The sequence below is a fragment of the Ceratotherium simum genome, chromosome 1 (assembly GCF_057802395.1).
Source record: "Ceratotherium simum simum isolate JZ-2026a chromosome 1, ASM5780239v1, whole genome shotgun sequence".
Classification (NCBI taxonomy): Eukaryota; Metazoa; Chordata; class Mammalia; order Perissodactyla; family Rhinocerotidae; genus Ceratotherium; species Ceratotherium simum.
In genome coordinates, this window is record NC_141900.1 from 86,427,361 (window position 1) to 86,442,856 (window position 15,496).

Here is a 15,496-nt window from a genome sequence, read left to right on the forward strand (position 1 = left end):
AATTTCTGAAACACGTTTAAGTTCAAAAGGCTTTCGCACCCCATCAAATCAATCTCCATGGCATTTTCCACTGTCAAGGATGCCAGTGAGGATGGCAAAGGGATAATCCATTGATAACGGAAAAAAGTATTTTGAGTTCTCTTTTTTGCAGTATTGGGGAGGGGATTCGCTGAGCCATCTCCAGGTCTTACACTCAGTCCTGTTGGGGTCCAAAAGAAGACCTTTGTGAAGTAGCTGACAGAGTGAGGGATACAGTCCATGCTGTGGATGGGATTAGCTGTCCCATGGGCTGCCTACTTGAAACCAGAGCCGCTCATTGAACTGCATCCACCTGGGGACTGAAGAGCAGACCACAACCACTCTGTCTTCTCGATTACAGATGGGGAGGAGGAGTGGAATAGCCCAACGCCTTCTCTCAGCCGTGTGACCTTGGGCCATAATGTAACCTCTGGAGCTCCAGTTTCCTCATCTTTAAAATGAGAATGATGATAGTATTTAGAATGGCTTATCAAGAGAGTTCAGTAAACTTATGTATTAAAGTACTCTGCACCTTACCTGGCAGTAGAAGCACTCAGTGTGTGTTAGCTTGAATTATTATTCTCAACAAGTGGTGGAAATTCATTTATAAATCAGGTCATTGGCATTTTCCCTAATTGGGAGCCTTATTTTCTTTAGACTTTTCTTGAAAGTTAATGAAAAAGATCTCAACAGTTCACAGAAAATCACTAGTTGGATGTTAAGTCATTTTTGGTATTTAGTGTTTTAGTATTCTGTATCCAGCATTGGGGCTCTTTCTCTGAGAGCTTTCCCACGTTAAATAGATACTGATGCCCTTTTACTGGATTAACACAAAGGATCTTTGCCTGAAACCTTCACAGGTCCAGCTTCTAAGTACAATTTTGTCAAATATGACGGGGTCACCTTTGATTTTTACAGGTGCTGGGAAGGTCCTGCTATAAGTCTATTTTGGGTGAAGTTGAGGTTATGTTCCAGCTCTGGAATGTCCTATGTAGATTACATTTCTTTTATGTCACTATATTAAGACTGACTATGCAGAATCATTTTTTTAAATTATTATCATCATCATCATCCTTATCTTTCTGTTTGATGAATTCTGGAATTTTGCCAAACCAGACAGCTTGTAAAATAAATTCTCTCTACTATTTGTATTGAGCCTTAAATCATGAACACCAGCTGTTTCTTGTAGTTGAAGTAAAGCTCCAGGTGTACTGGGGCATCCAGAGAGCACAGGCAGTTTTTCCTCCTCGAGAATATATAGGTACTGTGGCGCAGCTGGGCAACTTGTCCCTTTAATTCAGAAAGTGAATCTCATAGTTTTTGGTATCTCCTGCAAGGCCGAGCTCAGCAGCCAGTAAATATTTGTTTATTTGATTTGCTGCAGGGCAGCAAGTTTACAATCGCGTAAGCCATACTCTCAACAAGTTAGGGCAGCTGGAGGAGAGCACTTTTTCCAACCAATATTATCAGTGGAATTCTGGAAAATAGATTGGAATGTGTGTCCCTAAGTTCTAAGAGAGACAGAGTATAAATTAAACCTTCAGAGATAAGGAAGACTTGGTATTGGTTAAATTGCTTGCATTTTGGTAATAATTTGTAGTTTTAAAATGCTTTTACAGATATTGGATAATTAAATTACTACAACCACCTGGTGATATATGCAGGATGGGTATTACTATCTCTGTTTAACTGATGAAGCATTGAAGTCTTAAAGAAGTGAAGTAACATGCCCAACACACACAGATGGAAATGATGAAGCAGATCCTCAGGACCAGCTCTGCAGATTGTTGCTGAGAAAGCAAAGAGGACACCGTTTTGTTGACTTTCTTTTTGAATTTAAATACCTTTAAAATGCACAGAGTTCATTCAGTTCCTCTGGTCTCACAGCCCTGTATTATCTGCCTGGCTCCTGAAACCTTTGAGCTTCCAGTTTTGCAGTGATGAGAGAGAATTTAGGGAGGAAACAGAAGCCAGGTCTTCCTCTCTGGCTGCCATTGCTGGCTGATGGTGACCACGATTGAGGGGCATTGTGTAGTAGTTCCTATGGGTCTGCCCACCTTGTGCCTGCGCCAGAGAGTGTCATACAGGGAGAATTTGAAGTAATGTTTTAATTATTATAAAACATCCTGAATGGACGAAAGACACTATTTCCATCCTTTAGGGACTTTATGCCCTTTCAAAGGGATTAGACAACGCGGAGAACCACCTACCCCCATCTTTCGCTATTAGCCTCTCGAAACCTTCGATGACAAAATGTCCTCTTCTCTCAACAAGCAAATAGATATATTCTGTTTGAGTATTTAAACAACTTGGCCTAAACTTAGAAAACCATTAACTCAGGTTTTGGGCTTATAATTCTCTCAAGGGCAGAGCCAAGGTTTTGTTTATTTTGGATCCCCAGCACCTAAGCACATAATGGTGTGTCATCATGGTGCATCATGCTGGCGTTGAATGAATACTTGTGGTGTCAGTTTCACATCTGATCCAGAAGAAGCCCAGTGTCTTCTTTCCACTTAGTTAACTGGCTGAGGCAGTCTCCCTTCCTCAGCTCTGCATACCTTGCCCTGGCACTGTTCTTTTCTGACGGATGTGAGAAACACAGAGGCCAGGGAAAGCAACGACCTTCTCCAGTTTCATCAAATCTGTATTGGAAAGCTCAAAGAAGCCAGGCCCAGTGGGAAAGGAAGGATGCCCTATCTCATCATTGTGAAGTGGTATTTCTAAACTGCTTCCAGAGGCAGCTGGTGGTGGGCAGGTTTTAACTTGTTAAGGAGGCATGTCAAAGAAGAAGGCACCAGATCTTCCTCCCTGGGTCCCCCTTGCCCCAGGGCCATCAATAGGATCGGTATTTAACAGGCATGTCTCTTTGTGTCCTCCAGGCTCCCTGGTGCCTGGCAGAAGTCTAGGAGGCTTTACTCTGAATGACTTGTGTAGCCAGAAAGATATTCATTCAAGCTGGAAAGTGGACAAATTGCTAGACTGGGGAAGGCCTGATAATGAATAGCTCTGGCCCGGGAAGAGAGTGTTTCCCTCCCACTCCTTGCCAGTGCTGCAGGGTGGTGGAAAGGTACAGGGGCCAGCTCTGCCATCTTGGAGGCCAATGGTATCATGACCTTTGGAAATTAAACCAGGAGACTGGAAGGCGGTGGGCCAGAGATGATTTCCCTTACTTCCAATAGAAGGAGAAATAATAACAAGTAGATCAATGTTTTTCTGAATTGCTCAAACCTGATGGCGCTTTTGCTCCAGCAATATCAGGATTTTACTTTTTATTTCTCTGACACTTAGATCCAAATTTGTGGACCCTTCCCCAGCTGCTACCATCATCAACATTTGAGCAATGTAAGGGTCAGAGTAAAGTTGTTGCTTAGGATTTAATGGCCCTGTGTTCCAAATCTCTGTTTTTTCAACACCCTGAAGTATCTCACATTTCTCATGATCTCAACACCCAGAGTATTTCTGTGGCCCCGGGAAAAGATAGGCCTTACTCTTATTGCAAGAACTGTCTTCCAGAGTCAGGCTGCCTTTGCCTTTCATACATGATAAATTCCAGAACATGTATGTATTATAGAGCCTAAACTGTGAAAGTCTAGCAGTAGGCACAGATTATAATGAGAAGTTTATTCCCAGTGAGCCAAAGCCTTTCTACTCAAAGTCAATGACATCATCAGGCTATACCAGGGAGCTCATCAGAAACAGAATCTCTGGCACCTCTCCAGACCTACAGAATTAGAATCTGCACTGAACATGATTCTCAGGAAATTCATATGCCCAGCAAAGCTTGGGAATCACTGAGCTAAAAAGATATATTATACCTCACTTCATCATCTTTTAGACAGGTGGTCTTCACCTTGGTTATACATTAGAATCACCCGGGGCTTTTGTGAACTACTGAAGCTTGGGTTCCATTCTGATCAATTAAAACAGAATCTTTGGACATGGGTTTTGTAAAAATCTGCCCAGATGTTGCTAATGGACAGCCAAGGCTGAGGACCATTGCATCAAACCCACTTTCCAGTGCTATTTTTCCAATGTTTTATACATAAGTTGGGAGAAAATTCTCCATAGATTTCTTATGTTTCTGCACATCCAGATTATTCTAGATTATCTTTTCAAGGATGTTAGAACCCTTAACAGCCTTGGAAGACAGAAATAATGTTTCCCTCTTCAGTGAAAAGCAGATTTGTTTACTGTCCAGTATAATAGAAATAATCATCATATTCAAACTGCAGAAAAATAAATACAAAGAGAAAATCTTGAAAGAAGCCAGAGGGAGAAAAAAACCACCTTACCTATAGAGAAACTAGAATATAAATTACAGCGAACTTCTTATCAGAAACCATGCAGGCAAGGAGAGAGTGGAGTGAAATATTTAAAGTACTGAAAGAAAAACCCACCAACTTAGAATTCCTATCCAGTAAGATTATCCAAGAGTGAAGGAGAAATACTTTCTCAGACAAACAAAAACTGAGGGAATTGATCACCAGCAGACCTGCTCTGCAAGAGATATTAAAAGTTCTTTAGGGAGTAGGAAAATGATATAGGGCAGAAATTCATATCTACGTGAAGAAAGGGAAGAAGAAGGAATAAAGGTAAAATAAAATATTTTATTTTTCTTATTCTTAACTGATCTAAAAGATAACTGTTTAAAGTAATAAAGGTAACAATGTATTGTGTGATTATAGCCTAGGGATAAGTGAAATATATTTCAGCAATATCATAAGGGATAGGAGGAAGGAATTGGGAATACTCTGTTTTGAGGTACCCACACTACATGTGAAGTAGCTTGGTGTTACTCGAAGGTGGATATAGATTAGTTAAAAGTGTACATTGCAAACTCTAGGGCAATTGCTAAAATAATTATAATAAGTGTACTTGATATGCCAAGAGAGAAGATAAAATGGAATCGTATGAAATGTTCAATTAAAACCAGAGAAGGCAGGAAAAGAGGGGAACAAAAGAAACAAAGAACAAGTATAATAAATAGAAAACGGTTACAAACATGGTAGCTGTTACTCCAACTATATCAGTAACACATTTAAATGTGAATGGTCTAAATACACCAATTAAAAGACAGAGATTGTCAGACTAGATAAAAAAATAAGAAACAACTATGTAGTTGTCTACGAGAAACTCACTTCAAATATAAGGATTCAGGGCTGGCCCTGTGGCTTAGCGGTTGGGTGCGCGCGCTCCGCTGCTGGCGGCCCAGGTTTGGATCCCGGGCGCGCACCGACGCACCACTTCTCCGGCCATGTTGAGGCTGCATCCCACATACAGCAACTAGAAGGATGTGCAGCTATGACATACAACTATCTACTGGGGCTTTGGGGGAAAAATAAATAAATAAATAAAATCTTTAAAAAAAAATATATAAGGATTCAGATATCTTAAAAGTGAAGGGATGGAGAAAGCTATTCCATGCTAACTAATCAAAAGAAAGTTGTAGTAGTTATCTTAATTTCAGACAAAGCAAACTTTAGAAAAAGAAAAATTAGGATAAAGGAGAAAAAGGGGCATTATATAACAATAAAAAATATTTTTTTTTAAACTTTATTTATTTATCTATTTTTTCGTCCAAAGCTCCAGTAGATAGTTGTATGTCATAGCTGCACATCCTTCTAGTTGCTGTATGTGGGACTCGGCCTCAGCATGGCCGGAGAAGCGGTGCGTCAGTGTGCACCCGGGATCCGAACCCAGGCCGCCTGCAGCGGAGCACGCGCACTTAACCGCTAAGCCACAGGGCCGGCCCAATATAACAATAAAATTTAATTCTCAAAGAAGAGATAGCAATTCTTAATATGTATGCACTTAACAACGTAAGGCAAAAACTGATAGAACTGCAAGGAGAAATAGACAAATCCACTATCTGGGTGGAGACTTCAACACCCTTCTTTCAGTAATTTATAGGTCAAGCAGGCAGAAAATCAGTAAGAATATAGTTGACCTGAACGGCACCATTGATCGATTTGATGTAATTGACATTTATGGAACACTCCATCCAATAACAGTAGAATACACATTCTTCTCAAGCTCTCAAGGAACTTTCACTAAGATAGACCATATTTTGGGCCACAGAAAAAAATCTTAACAAATTTAAAAGAATAGAAATCATAAAAGTTTTCAGGTTCCCTACACTTAGGATTCCTCTCCTGTAATTCAACCTACTGCCTGTGCAGGTGTCACCTGGCCCTCTTTGTGGAAAATAGGGCTCAGGGAACTGGCACAAATGCTGATATTGCCATGAAAAATAAAGTCTTTGTTTGTGACCCAGGATTGTTGCCTTCTGCTGGCATCCATGAAACTGTTTCAAGCTAACTTGTTAGCTTTTAGGCAGAGTAAGATCTTCGACCTTTCAGAATTTTGACAGCATCTTTTATAATTTTATTCTTTTCCTGCCCAAATCAATACCTAGCTACCTGGGTTAATCCAATGAATGTCCAAGTGAGGCTAACTATTTGCTTCCAGACTCTCTATTTCCATCTTTATCTCAGTTGTATCAAGTTTATATCAATTGTTTAATCATTGGCAGTAATAATTTCAGTTTTCCATTTTCCACTAAGTTTTACAAAATGTGGGCAAAATGCACAAACATTGCTGTTTAGATGAAATCAAGTAAGGTGAGAAGCTAAATTGGCAGGCATCACCTGTCTCATGGCCCCCACACACTTGCTCTCCTTCCGCTGTTGCCCAGAAGTCTGCTGTTGTACAAGAGACTGAGTTCAGCTCATACAGGGAGTCTTACTACATAATTGATGTAAGTCAAGGAGAGCCTGAAGTAACCATGGACCCAGCAGTAGCCTTAACATTCTTGATCCCAAAGGCCTGCCATGGGGGAGGATGGTTCTGACTCTACGTGACGAAAAGGAGCAGCAAAGATTCAAAATCCCAACCAGACGTCAGGTTCCAAAGGCAGAACCTTGCTCACAGCAGTGCTTAAATAGCTTTTTTTTTTTTCCATAATACGTTCATTTCATGGGTAGTGAAATTCTCCAATATCTGCCAACATTGATTTAAATAAATTTTAGTTTAAAAAAAATCAGATTTTGCCACCCAACGCTATGTCAGAGAAGAGGTACTTATGGAAACACAGGCATGACAGTGTGCCAGATCATTAGACCAGTGTCTTTCAGATTTTTTTCATCCTGCACTCCTATAATTAAAAAATTTTTAACATGTCACATCCAACATATGTAATTACATATTTATAAATTCTGTATAAATACCATTGTACTCATATTATGTATTTTATAAAAATTGAAAAAATTGAAATAAAAAAGGATGAGATAAAAATATATAGTAAAAGTCTTAATAATTTCTTCCTTTACCCCCATTAGGATTGAATGCCTCACTTTGGAGATCATTGGATTTGATTAAGAATGCTTCTAACTCCTCTCTGATTTACCTGAGCTCTCTAATAGTTCCTAATAGTCTTCTAAGTGAATGCCTGCCTCTTCAACCAGACCAGGGGTAGGCAAACTACAGCCCACAGGCCAAATCTAGTCCCCACCTATTTTTGTACAGCCTGAAAGCTAAGAATGGTTCATATATAAATATAGATATATATTTTGTGTGTGTGTGTGTGTGTGTGTGTGTGAGAAGATCAGCCTGTGCTAACATCTGCTAATCCTCCTCTTTTTTTTTGCTGAGGAAGACTGGCCCTGGGCTTACATCCATGCCCATCTTCCTCCACTTTATACGGGATGCCGCCACAGCATGGTTTGCCAGGCAGTGTCGGTGCGCGCCTGGGATCAGAACCAGCGAACCCCAGGCTGCCGCAGCAGAGCGCGCGCACTTAACCGCTTGCACCTCTGGGCTGGCCCCTTTATATTTTTAAATGTAAGAAAGACTATTCAGTAAGAACACCTGCTCTCTTACCTCGTGGCCCCTCAAAGCCTAAAATAGTTACTACTTGGCTCTTTGCACAAAGAGTTTGCTGGACCCTGGACAGGGAAAGTGTTTGGGTCACCTTTGCCTTTCCTCCACACAGTGGGGACATCTTAAGCTCCTCGCAGGGCTGTGCAGGTGGCTCTCCAGCCCAAGGGGCTAGCCCTGGCTGTAGCTGCACCCCTTGGCTTGTAGGCGCCTTCTTCCAAAAAGTAGGAAGTGGCTTTTTGGGTGGTGACTGCCAACCATCTTCCTCACTGGGAGCAGGCTCTTTGCCTGTGGTCTTGAGCACTTCACAGTGATCATTAGCTGGGTGGTCCTGGGTGGGCAGACCCTCAGCCATAGGGTGGTGAGAGCTGTGGGCTGAGGGCCAGGGCATGTCACTGGGTAAACCCTCTCCTTCTCAGAGATTGGGTGGAGGTGGGCTGGAGCTGGGGGTTCCCTTGTTAGGTGGCTGGACCAGTGGGGAAGGGGGTGGGTGCACTGCATTTGGGAGGATGCCAGTTGGGTGCCCAGGTGGAGGCAGCCATGTGGCAGAGGGTGGCCCAAGAGCCTGTCATCGACTGCTGGGCCTAGGTTTGGGAATGGACACCAATCCTAGCGGAGGGGAAGGCAAGACCCTGGTGTTGGAGGGCTGCACTTAAGGATGACAGCACGTGTGGTCTCTGGCTGTGGGTGGTGAGAATGGGGTCTAGTCGCTAAAAATGGGGAGCAGGACAGAAGAAAGATTTAGGAACTCTGAGCTGATGGATGCAGAGCTGGTGGAATAGGCAAAGGCAAAGGCCTGGGAAGCAAATGTTGGTTTCCCTAAGCTTTGTTCAGTCATGTGAATGAGTGAATCAACTAATCAATCAATAAGTAGGTCCTGGGCAGTGGCCTGGGCTGTATGCAGGGTTTCTGAGGTCACACAGATGAAAATGACACAGCTGCAGCCCATGAGGACTTTGTTTCATGTTAGACTGATGCTTGTAAAGAATTAGAATCTATACGGTGTGTGATGATAGAGGGAGGCGCAAGGTGTGATTAGCTAAATTGGAGATATGGGCAGTCAGCTACAGCTTCTCCCCGGGAGTGGGTGAGGGGATTGGGTGGTGTTGGGGTGGGTGGGGGTGGCCCCAGTGTGGGATTTGGAATGATGAAGTGGATTTAGAAACTTTAGAGCAGCATTAACCTACCTTTTGGCGGGTTATTGTTTTCTTGGATTTTCGGTACTTGATTTCCTCTGAAAACACCTGTTTAGAATATTTCTGGAAGGTGGGATAAGCCTGTTTTTTGTTAATTAAATCACATTTTGAGTGCACCAGGGAAGCTGGCTATGTTAAGAAACCATGGTAAATCCTCTTGTTAATCAAAGGAATCCTTTTGTAATGTGAATGATGACACTCCTGTTTTTCTGTTTGTTAAGATAACATTTGATATATTTATTTCCATTAAGCACCTAAGGGGACTTTTGGAAATTAAACATAATTTAGTTTGGGAGTTTTATTTGCAAATATTGGAACACCTCATGAGATCTCTGGAGACCCTCAGGGTGGTTCCCAACCAGAAGTGGGAATTAATACCTTTAATGAAGAAGGAATTCAGGGCAAGAATCAGATTTCCTGCAACCTCCCTGCTCTGCTTCGGCTCGTTAACTCCTTCATACCTAACCTAACTCAGCTCAAATGCCACTCTTCTTTTTTGAGCTTTAATTTTTTGTTTGTGGTAAAATGTACATAACATAAAATTTACCACTTAAATACTTTTTAAGTGTGCAGTTTAGTGGCATTAAGTACATTCACATTGTTGTGCAACCATCAGTACTATCCATCTCCAGAACTTTTTCATCTTCCCCAGCTGAAACTCTACCCATTAAACACTAACTCCCCATCGCCCTACTCCTCCCCACCCCATGTCTCAAATTTAGCTAAGATTTGACTACTCTAGGTATCACATACCACTTAAAAAAAATTTTTTTTTCTTGGTGAGGAAGATTTGCCCTGAGCTAACATCTGTTGGCAATCTTCCTCTTTTTTATGCTTGAGAAAGACTAGCCCTGAGCTAACACCTGTGCCAATCTTCCTCTATTTTGTATGTGGGACGCCTCCACAGCATGGCTGATGAGTGGAGTATGTCCGCCCATGAGATCCGAACCCAAGAACCCCAGGCTGCCGAAGGGCAGCGTGTGGAACTTGAACCACTCGGCCAGCCTCTCAAATGCCGCTTTTTAAACCTCGCTTTTATTTTAACCAGTTATGTAGTTAAATAGGTTGTTTAAAGAGTTAGGTAGTTCTATGAGATTTGTTATAAAAAGCAGAGGAGTCCTGCTCCCCCTTCCTTCTTCCCATGTCTTGCTCTACAGCAACAACCATATCGAATTCTTTTAGCCTTGATATTCACATCCATAAACCTAGATAAGATGCTTATGTTGCTACTTCTTGATTTTTCAGTTTTAGGCATTTTCTATTGATTTTTCACTATGAAAAATAAGAATTTAGCTTTTCCATATTTCTTTTAAAATATATCTTATTGTAAAGTATATCATACATACAAGAGCCTGTATAAAACGTCCATAACCTATTAAAATAAAATTAACACTCTTTTACCCACCGTTCAGCTTAAGAACAAACATGACACTACCTTAGAGCCTGCATGTGTCCCTCAGTTGCACATCCTTCCCTTCCCCAGATGAAACCACTAATCCATGCTAATAATTTCCTTCCTTTTCCTTATAATTATCATGTGTGGACATATTCCTAAACAATATATTGTTTGGTCTTACCTGCCCATGAACGTATATAAATGGAAACATGCAGTGGGTGTTCTGATCTCGCTTCTTTCACTCAACATTACAGTTTTGGGGATCACCCAGTGGGTGCGTGTAGCTGTAGTTGATGCATGTTCTCTTCTCTGTTGTATTCTGTATGAATATAACACATCTCCATTTATCCAATCTTGGACATTTTTCTTGGTGCGCATGCACGAGAGTTTCTCCAGGCCATGTAGCTGGGAGTGGAATTGTCAGGACATAGGGTGTGCAGTACATTTTCAACTTTACTAGGTAACCACTGTTTTCCAAAATGATTTCATCAGTTAAAAGCTCCACCAGGGGTGAATGAGAAATTTTATTCCCCCCATGCTTGCCAACACTGGGTATTGACTGACTTTTTAACTTTTGTCAATTTGGTGGTGTGATATGGTAATTTCATTATGGTTTTAATTTGCTATTCCCTGATTACTAATTTTCATATGTTTATAGATCACTTGTGAGTCCTCTTCTGTGAAATGACCTTCCATGTTTTTTGCCCATTAAAAAAAAAATTCACTGATGTTGTTTATAATTTATGGATATTAATTGTTTATCAGTTTTACACGTTGTAAACATGTCCTCTCAGTTTGAGGTCTGCTTTCTAATCTCTGTCAAGGGTCTTAAGAACAGAAAGTTCTTAATTTTAATGTAGTTGATTTTATGCATCTTTCCCTTGAGGGGAATCTTTATGGTTTTTTTTTTCCCTTTCGTGTCTTATTTAGAAAAATTATTCCCTATCCGCCTGTCATAAAAATAGTCTCTACAGGGGCCGGCCCAGTGGTGTAGCGGTTAAGTTCGCGCGCTCCACTTCCGCGCCCCGGGTTTGCAGGTCCGGATCCTGGGCACCGAACAAGGCACCGCTTATCAAACCATGCTGTGGCGGCGTCCCATATAAAGTAGAGGAAGATGGGCCCGGATGTTAGCCCAGGGCCCATCTTCTTCAGCAAAAAGAGGAGGGTTGACATCGGATGTTAGCTCAGGGCTAATCTTCTTCATACACACACACACACACAAATAGTCTCTATATTGTCTTCTAAGTGTGTTATAGTTTTGCCTTTTACATTTAAATATTTTAATCTACCTGGAACTGATTTCTGTATGTGGTGTGATAGGGATTTAGTTCCATTTTTCCCATATAGATCTATAATTGTCCCAGCAACATTTATTGAACATTCTCTGTGTTCTGCAATGATCTGCTATCCAAGTCTGCAAAAAATGAAGTTTCCGAATGTGCTTGGGTTTGTTTCTGTGCTATGTTCTATTGGTCTATCTGTGCCAATGCTATACTGTCTCAATTACTATAGCTTTATATGTTTTAATGTCTGGTATAGAAAGTTCTCCCACTTTATTCTTCTTCAGGATTGTCTTGACTCTTCTTAGGATCTTTGTTTTTTCATGTACATTTTTATCAGCTTGTGAAATTTCATGGAATCGTTGGACTTTTGGCTGAAATTACGTTGAATCTCTAGATCTATTTGAGGAGAATGGGTAATTTTATGACTTTGAGGTTTCTTATCCAAATGTACAGTATATCTTTAGATTTGTTTAGAAACTTACCATTCAATAAAGTTTTATAATTGTCTCCAGGAAGGATTGCACGTTTTTTGTTAGAATTATTCCTGAATATTTTTATATGTTAAATATTCTTGGGAAATTGAAAGTAGTGTCATTATTTAGTGGCCCTCTTACTTCTGATAATGCCTTTTGCCTTAAAGTTTATTTTATCTTATATTAATAAATGCACAGATGCTTTCTTTCAGTCAGCATTTACCTGGAATATCCTTTTTTCCATCTTTGACTTTTATTTTTTTATTTTTATTTTTTTGTGAGGAAGATCGGCCCTGAGCTAACATCCATACCAATCCTCCTCTTTTTGCTGAGGAAGACTGGCCCTGGGCTAACATCTGTGCCCATCTTCCTCCACTTTATATGGGACGCCGCCACAGCATGGCTTGATAAACGGTGCGTTGGTGTGCGCCTGGGATCGGAACCAGCGAACCCCGGGCCGCCTCAGCGGAGCGTGCACACTTAACCACTTGCGCCACCAGGCTGGCCCCGATCTTTGACTTTTAGTTTCTCTTTTTTCTTATGCTTTGAGCACATCTCTTGTGAATACATATAGCTAAGTTTTTTAAAAAAAGCTATTCTGATAATTTTTGTCTTTCACTGGAGAGTTAAACCCATTTACATTTAGTACAATAGAAAATATATTTAGGTGAGTTTCTTCTTTTTATGTCCTTTCTATTTGTCCTACTTTTAAAAATTCCTTTTTTTGGTCTTCTTTTCTCATCTTCTTTTGCTTTATTTCCCCCTCTTTTTTTTCATTTCATCTTTATCTTTTCTACCTGTTTGGAAGTTATATGGCTCTGTGCCAGTCTTTTAGTTGTTATTCAAGCAATTTGAACATTGCATACTTACCAAAGTTTAGAAAATTATCAATATCTATTCTTTCTCCCAACGATTACAAGACCTTAAAACACTAAATCTGATTACCCACTTGCAACTAATACGCTATTATTGTCGTCCAGGATTTAAAATCTTGGTGTTACTTAGGCGATCTGGGGAAAAATATCCCCTGAGAATTCATAACCACAAGTAAGTCCCTGCATGAGTTTGTGGTCTAAATTTATGCTAACGGTGTAGTCCAAAAACACTCAAGCAAACAGGTTAATTTAGAGTGGTCTCAGGTTGGTAGTGCCCCCCCAAGGCAACTCACAAAAGTAAACGCAGATCCTCTCTGGAGGAACTCAACTTCAATCCAGGCCTCAAAGGATTTCCAGATAAAGGTTCAAAGAAAATGATTAGCTCATAGATAAATGGCACAAAAAACAATGCACCATGAGTGAGAACCAGAAGAAATAATATGCAGCAGAAATAGACTTACAAAGTCTTCAGATATTGCAATTATCTGACATAAAATATTTATGTTTTATAAGTTTAAGGAAACAAACAAGGAGTTCTAAGATAGATAAGAAATTCAAATAATTTGGGCTTGAAAAAGAATCAAATGGAATTTCTAAAAATGAATACCATATTGTGTTGACTATAAAACATGATTGATTGTAAGATCACCATAATTTTATGTGCCATCCAAAACACTGCCAATTATCGTTGCAAGATGCCACTGATTATAAGATGCACCCTGATTTCAGAGGTGTTAAAATGTGAGAAAAAAATTGTTTCAGAATCAATGAACTGTAGAAATTGAAATTTAAAATTTAGCAGATTGATTAAAGAACAGATTAAACTCAGCTGATGAGAGAATTAGTTAACTGGAATAAAGAAACAAATATTTGATCAAATAAATTATCCAGAATGTAGCCCAGAGAGACAATAAAATGGAAATAGAATGATTAAGAGTCTTGGAGGATAGAATAAGGCCTAACATATCTAATCAAAAGTTCCAGAAGAAAGTAATGGAGAGAATGGAAAAGAGGCAATGTTTAAAAATATAATGACTGAGAAATTTATGAAAATAGTGGAAAGAGAGCTATCCCCAGATACGGGAATCCAAATAACTCCCAAGCAGGATAAACCAAAAGAAATCTATGCCCAGACACCTTATGGTGTATCTGAAGAATACATGAAGATAAAACAGCAGAACATCAAAGACAAAGAGAAGCTTTTCACAGCAATTAATTGATTACCTTTTAACAGCAACCGGAAGCCAGAAGACTGTGGGAGATTGTTTTCAATGTGCTGAGAGAAAAATAATCAACCTAGAATTTAAACCCAGTAAAACTCTTTCAAGAATGAAAGCAAAGTAAAGAATTTTCAAACAAATAAAAACAGAGAACTTCACTAAAGGAAAGTTTTAAAAGATATATTTCAAGCAGAAGGAAAATGATCTTATACAAGGTGTATTCTTCCAGCAGGAATATCAAGAATTCTAGGGTTCAGAGAACTCTTCAGGGGAAAATTTGCTACCTCTGAGGTGTCTAGTTTTACTTCTTCGTGGGATCTATAGATTCTTACTTTCATGCCAACCCAGTGATACATTTAAAAAGCTGTTAACAAAAATATTTTATCCAGCATTTTAGTTGTTTCATTTGGGCAGGATTGTTTAGGTGTCTAATCCACCCACCTGCAGGAGATAAAAGTCCTCAAAACTTCTTTAGGGAAACTCTTGTCTCTTCAGTCTGTATGGAATCCATGTTACCTGTCCTCATGGCACATGGCACCTTCCCCTTGTAGCAATACACTTGCTATATTTTTACATTTATTTGTATGCTCTTTGAATTAATTGTCTACTTACCCCATTAGAAATCTAAGGTCCAGATCTGTATCACTCTCTATTTTATTCCCAGACCTTAGCAAGTGCCTGACACATCGTAGGTATTCAGTAGACATTTATTGAATAAATGATTGGATGAATAATCAGTTTTGAGTGAGAAGCCAATATTAGGTATTAGGTCAAGCACGGCTATGTGTTTCTGCTTCAAATCCAGCCTTTGGAGGCAAAGCCTTAGGGCTGGTGAATTCCCATAAAACTATGCCGTCTAATACAATAGCCGTTAGCCACACATGGCTAAGTTATTTAAATGAATTAAAATGAAATAAAACTAAAAATTCAATTCCTCAGTCACACTAGTCTCATTTCAAGTGGCTAGTGCCTATCCTATTGGATAGTGCAGACATAGAACATCTCCATTATCACAGGAAGTTCTATTGGAAGTGTTGCCGTAGAAGTCTCAAGAATTCTTAACGGCTCCTCTCTCTCTCTCTTGCTCTTTTGCTCTGCTCTTGCTCTCGCTCTTTCTCTCTCTCTCCTCCACCCTTAAACCAAGTACAGGGATAGTTGTC